Raw genomic sequence first — 7330 nt, forward strand, 5'->3', positions numbered from 1 at the left:
GAATCCCCTATCAGTGTCGCTTCGGATCAAAGAATCCCCTATCTATGCTTCGGATCAAAGAATCCAGGGTCTCCCCCACACCCTCCCTCCATCTCCGCATCCCCCCCCCACCACCACACACACACACACACACCGCCTCTCCCGAGCTTCCTTTCAGTTTCAGTTTCAGTTTCTCAAGGAGGCGTCACAGCATTCGGACAAATCGATATCACCCTGCACCACATCTGCTAGACAAGTTGCCTGACCAGCAGCATAACCCACATGCTCTAAGTCAGGCCTTGAGTGCACGCATAGAATTATAATTATATTCGTGCATCTATCCGAGTGTGGGTTTTCTTCTACAGAACGGAGTATGGCTGCCCACATGGCGGGGGTAAGTAAATAAAACAGTCATGCACGTAAAATATTACATGTCTTTGTGACTCTCTCTCTTTCTCTCTCTGTCTCTGTCTCCGTCTCTCTCTCTCTGCGTGTGTGCGTGTGTGTGTGTGTGTGTGTGTGTGTGTGTGTGTACGTGACTGAAACCTGACTGAATGACACAGGAAACGAATGATGAGCGCCCAAAGGCAGTTGTCAGTTGGCTTTTCCCAGGCAGCCTGTTGTGGAAATGACTCCGTGTTTGTAAAGCACGTGCAGCTTGGTTTCTGACCGAGGAAAGGCGTTGTATAAGTATCCATATCATCATCATCATCATCAGCCACATCATCATCACCATCACCATTGTCATCATCACCATCACCATCACGATCATCATCGTGATCATCAACAGCACGTTGATAACACGCTGATAAAAATCAAACTGAATAAGAAGCGATCACGACACTACTAACAAAACAAAACAAAACAAAACAAAACAAACAAACAAAACCATTAACCACCTCACCCCGAAAATAACGCATAATTTTCATGGGGTATTTGCTGCTACCACCACTACCACCAAAACAAAATCACTACCGCCTCACTCCGAAAATACTGTATACTTTGCTATCACCACCACCACTAACAACAAAAATAACAATATCATCGTCGTCATCATCATCACCATCGTTACCATCGTCCTTGTCGTCATCATCATCATCATCATCATCATCATCATCAACACCGACAGGAATTTAGAGGAGTTCAAAGGGTGCAGACATCCAATCTCCAAGACGTATAGCGACGGTTCTTTCCTGAAGTGCTATACTGCTATCCGTCTTGTTAGCGTCAAACTTAATCAATATTTTAGTGGCTCTGATCGGATCTTAATAATGATAATAATAATAATAATAATAATAATAATAATAATAATAATGACAGTATTTATATAGCGCTGAATCTTGTGCAGAGACAAATCAAAGCGTTTTCGCACCAGTCATTCACGCGCATGCATAACTCTAAAACTGAAGAAGAAACTGAAGACAAGGAAGAGGCAGGGGAGGGAGGGAGAGAGAAACAGAGCGAGAGAGAGAGAGGGAGAAGGGGGGGGGGGGAGGGAGGCTATATTGGGAAGAAGTGGGTTTTAAGGCCAGACTCGAAAAGAGCCGAGTGCGGAGACCTGACGAAGCGAAAGATAAAACGCCCACCACCCACCACCGCCGCCTTCTCTTCGCCACACCACCCCCACCACCCCTTTTTTCCCCTTGCTTTTTGACTCACTTTTTGACTCACTTTTTGACTCACTTTGTGTTCGGTTGTGTGTGTGTGTGTGTGTGTGTGTGTGTGTCCGTGTGTCTGTGTGTCCGTGGTAAACTTTAACATTGACATTTTCTCTGCAAATACTTTGTCAGCTGACACCAAATTTGGCATAAAAATAGGAAAAATTCAGTTCTTTCCAGTCATCTTGCTTAAAACAATATTGCACCTCTGGGATGGGCACAAAAAAAGAAAAGAAAAGAAGCCTAATTATATGCAAACTGCATTTACTGTTATATTTATATTTTTTTGTATTCTCTAAACTTGGCACTTTGACCTCTTATTCTGACACAACAACAAGAGGAGTCATTATTATCATTTTTTTGTTCAAACAGGAACTTCTTTTGCTAAGCATGGAATTTTTATTTATTTGGCAAACGGTTTGGTGCAGATAGTAAAAAAAAAGGGAAATTACTCTGTAATTAATGGTAGGGGACTTAATTTATCACAAGTGAGTCTTGAAGGCCTTGCCTCTCTTGTTGTTGTTGTTGTTGTTGTTGTTGTTGTTGAAACGCTTTGTTAAGGACCCGGGATCATGTTAGGGACACTAGCGACTTATTCTCCCAGACAAACAGCGTGTGAATCTCTCTCTCTCTCTCTCTCTCTCTCTCTCTCTCTCTCTCCCCTCGTGCCAGCCAGCCAGCCAGCCAGTCAGTCAGCCAGCTGTGTGTCTGTCGGTCTGTGTGTCTGCGTTTGTTGTTGTGGCAGGCGGGTATTGTTTGTGCGGCTGCTGCTGGTTTTGGTGGGCGTCTTACAGCGGATCCGTCACTGTGTCGGTGTGTACCTCTGTGTGTGTGTGTGTGTGTGTGTGTGTGTGTGTGTGTGTGTGTGTGTGTGTGTGTGTGTGTGTGTGTGTGTGTGTGTGTTGGTGTTGGTCATTGAGGTGAGTGGCACCCTTAAAAAAAAAAAAAGAAAAAAAAAAGAGAAAGAAATTGTGATGTTTAATGACTGTGGATAAAATTGATATTGGTTGATATTGATTTTTTTTTTTATTTTTATGGATTGATACTGATACGTAAAGCGCCTATCCTCGGTCGTTTAGACGCTTAGCTCGAAGCTATTGGTGGAGCTCGTGATGATGATGATGATGATGATGATGATGACGATGATGATGATGATGATGATGATGATGATGATGATTGAGATGATTATGATGGTGATGATTGAGATGATTATGATGCTGATGATGATGCTGATGATTGCGATGATTATGATGATGATGATTGAGATGATTATGATGGTGATGATGATGATTGCGATGATTATGATGGTGATGATTCAGATGATTATGATGATGATGATGATTGAGATGATTATGATGGTGATGATGATGATTGTGAGGATTATGATGATGATGATGATGATTGAGATGATTATGATGATGATGATTGAGATGATTATGATGGTGATGATGATGATTGAGATGATTATGATGATGATGATGATTGCGATGATTATGATGATGATGATGATTGCGATGATTATGATGGTGATGAGGCTGATGGTGGTGTCGGCGATGATGATGACGACGATAGCGATGATGATGGTGGTGACTCTGACAATGATTGTGATGATGATGATGATGATGATGATGATGATGAGTTGTATTTCTATTTCTATTTCTTTTTATCACAACAGATTTCTCTGATGATAAAACACGACGGTGATGAAATGAAATTATGGTGCTTAGAGCCTCGCCGACCACTAAGGTCATCTCAAGGCTATCGCCACGTTAATACCTACTACAAGGGTAAAAAAACAAACAATTAAAACGAGTCACCGCTTTAAGCTTTCCACTCCAGAAGTCCATCAGCGTCCACGGAAGGACATCACGAAACAAGGTCTTCAAAGAAACCGCCGTGTAATGTCCCTGTCTAACGTCATGCAGAAACACAACGGTGACAATGATGATGAGGGTGGTGGTGGTTGTGCAGGTGGTGGCGGTGATGGTGATGATGATGATGATGATTATAATGATGATAATGAAGATGGTAGCAGTGGTGGTGACGATGATGATTATGGATGATAATAGTAATGATGATGATATCGTTCTTTCAAGAAACAGGTCAATCTGTTAGTTTGTTTAACTACTACAGAAATTCACAGTATCAGTATCAGCATCAGTAGCTCAAGGAGGCGTCACTGCGTTCGGTCAAATCCATATACGCTACACCACATTTGCCAAGCAGATGCCTGACCAGCAGCGTAGCCCAACGCGCTTAGTAAGGCCTTGAGAAAAAAAAAATAGCAAAAATTTTAAATAATAATAATAATAATAAATAATTTAAAAAAAAAAAAAAATAATTCACATATATATGACAAAAATATCTTCTGCTAAATCTGTTCCGGTATATCGTAGTATCAGTGGTGTGCTTGTGTGTGTGTGTGTGTGTGTGTGTGTGTGTGTGTGTGTGTGTGTGTGTGTGTGTTGTGTGTGTGTGTGTGTGTGTGTCTCTGTCTCTGTCTCTCTCTTTCACTCTGTGGACAAAGTATGACTTTGTCTGATTTTTGTTTTTCTTCTTCTCGAACATGTATTTTCGGACATCCTTTCAGAAGGAGCATTGGTGTACACATAAAAACAAAAAAACAAACAAAAAAAAAACAAAGAAAAACAATGTTGATTCATTCATTATTCAATTTGTTCATTCCCTCTCTCACAGTCATACGAACAAGCACCCACCCACCCACCCACCCACACACTCACACACACACACACACACATACTCACACACATACACACACATATTCACACACACATATTCACACACACACACACACATACATACACACACGCACACAGATATGTGTCTGTGTCTGTGTGTGTGTTTGTTTGTGTGTGTGTGTGTGTGTGTGTGTGTGTGTGTGTGTGTGTGTGAGAGAGAGAGAGAGAGAGAGAGAGAGAGAGAGAGAAAGGTGGGGGAAAAAACACACGACCGATTGTGCTGTGGTGGAGCCCGCATGCACAATGATAAAAAGAAGATGGGATGCATCAGAGGCTATCTAAGAACTGCTCTGTCAGAGGTCCAAGACACCTCTTAGGGATGTGGGGGGAGGGGGGGGGGGCTGGGAACGTGTGGTGGGGGGGTAGGGTGGGGACCTGGGGGGTGGGGGTGGGTGTGGGTCTGGGGGCAGGAGAAGAGAATAGGGTGGAGGAGAGGGAGGAGGGGTGTAGTAGAGGTGGAGGTGGGGGTGGAAGAGGGTTGGGCGAGGGGTGGGGGTGTGGGGGTGGGGGGGTGGAGGGTAGGGGTGTGTGAGGGGCGGGTGCTTGTAAACAGCTAGATAACACTGGAGTGAAACGGTGTTGTCAGTATCTTCAACAACTGCATTTCTTCCCAACTTTCTCTCTCTGTCTGTCTCTGTCTGTCTGTCCGTCTCTCTCTCTCTCTCTCTCTCTCTCTCTCTCTCTGTGTGTGCTCTGTTTCTCACCACTGTCATACAATCGATATGAAAGTAGCCGTACTTATAGCACATAAAGAATGATAACATTATTGTGTGTCGTCTGCAGTAAAGTTTTTGTGTGTGTGTGTGTGTGTGTGTGTGTGTGTTTTTAAAAATTGTTTTATCTTATTTATCTATTTATTTTTTTAGCGTGGGAGGCGAACGGGTGGTTGGGTGGGTGGGTGGGGGGGGTGGGGGGTGGTGCTGTTCATTAATCTGTTGATATATTAATTTATACATCTATCATCTTACTCGTTTGGTTGGATCTCTGAGCACCTGGTGTCTGTTCACTCGTAGGTTCGGGAGGCTGGTCCGTTATGAAGCGGTGTATAGTTTTGTTTGTTGATGTTGTCAGCGGGTTTTTTTTTTTTTTTTAATTTTTTTTTTTAAAATACATTTATTTGTTTATTTATCATCATTGTTGTCTTTTTAAATTTTATTTATTTATTTTATTTATTTATTTATTTATCTATTTATTTATTTATTTATCAATTTATTCATTTTATTTTCATCATTATTATTATTATTATTATTATTTTATTTTTAAAAATTATATTATTATTATTTAGTTAGTTAGTTATTTAATTTAATTTATTTTTTCTCAAGGCCTGACAAAGCGCGTTGGGTTACGCTGCTGGTCAGGCATCTGCTTGGCAGATGTGGTGTAGGGTATATGGACTTTTCCGAACGCAGTGACGCCTCCTTGAGCTACTGAAACTGAAACTGAAACTGAAACTTTATTTTGGTTTCTTTTGCTGTTGTTTTTGTTTTGCCTTTTGCTTCCTCTCTCACGTTCTTTATTTCTGCCTTTTGATTGGCATGATTACGAAATGTATTTACTCATAGAAACTGCGTAATGTGATCATCTCAGGAAACATTAGATGCTATATTTTTTTTAACGGTTCTAAAAAAAAAAAAAAAAAAAAAAAAAAATCTGTTATTCATTCATTTTCATGTTCTTCTTCTTTTTTTTTTTTGGATTAATTAATTATTTTTTTTTTGTTTACCGTTCTCTTTCTGTCCTATTTTCAAAAGACTTTTATTTTCTGGTATATCTCGAAATGATTTTTTTTTTATCTCCCTTTGAGTGAATGTTATATTTGTATTTAAAAAAACCCAAAAAAACAAACAAACAAACAACGACAACCAAAAAACATGTAATCAAATTCCACACCAAGGTGATCAAAATCGCAAAAAATACATAATCAATTTCCATCAAAAACCAGTGAAACACTACACGATCGAATCTACTTCAACGAGTATACATAACACGGGCAATTACTTCAACAGAAGTTGTATTATTCCTTAGTGGCAAGAGATATCTCGAATGACTGCACAGTTTTCCTTACAATTTGAATTTGAATTTGTTTTTAATGGTGCGATCCGAAAGGAAATTACATACATATATACAAGAAAGAAAAAAAAAAATGGAACAAACAAAAAAATGCTACAAAGGATGTATATTATGCTCTTCCTTTCAAATTTAATTGAATAATTGATTGATTGATTGATTGATATGGACACGTATGTAGCATCCATCCTCGATCAGAGACAAAACTTCAGGTGGAGTTACTTCCTTCTTCTTCTGTGTTCGTGGGTTGCAACTCCCACGTTCACTCGTATGTACACAACTGGGCTTTTACGTGTATCACCGTTTTTACCCCCACCATGTAGGCAGCCATACTCCGTTTTCGGGGGGTGGGCGGGAGGGGAGTCATTTCTACAACAGGCTGCCTACCTGGGTAGAGCCGACTGACAGCTGCCTTTAGGTGATCATCATGAATTTTGTGTCCTGTGTGGTCAGGTAATCAGCCACACACACACTCACACACACACACACACACACACAAACAAACAAGCAAAAACACACACACACGCACACACACACACACAGCAAACACACACGCACACACACAAACACAGACACAAACAAACAAACAAACACACACACACACACACACACACACAAACAAACACGCAAACGCAAGCACACAAACGCAAACAAACACACACACACACACACACACACACACACACACACACACACACACACAAACACAACACAAACAAACAAGCACACACAAACACAAATACACACACACACACGCACACACACACACAAACACAAGCACACACACACACACACACACACACACACACACACACAAACAGACAAACACACACGCACACACACAAACAAACAAACACACACAAACAA

At 40.9% G+C, this 7330-nt stretch overlaps 1 protein-coding gene across 1 annotated transcript in view; it reads left to right on the top strand.

Annotated features, from left to right (window-relative positions):
• Window positions 1-2385: 2385 nt before the first annotated feature.
• LOC143288022 (uncharacterized) overlaps window positions 2386-7330 on the top strand; it is a 54686-nt gene continuing 49741 nt past the window's right edge. The window contains exon 1 of the mRNA XM_076596275.1: window positions 2386-2450. The gene's annotated coding sequence lies outside the window, so the exon portion shown is untranslated. The remainder of the gene's footprint in view (window positions 2451-7330) is intronic.

This window comes from Babylonia areolata, chromosome 12, assembly GCF_041734735.1.
Source record: "Babylonia areolata isolate BAREFJ2019XMU chromosome 12, ASM4173473v1, whole genome shotgun sequence".
Classification (NCBI taxonomy): domain Eukaryota; kingdom Metazoa; phylum Mollusca; class Gastropoda; order Neogastropoda; family Buccinidae; genus Babylonia; species Babylonia areolata.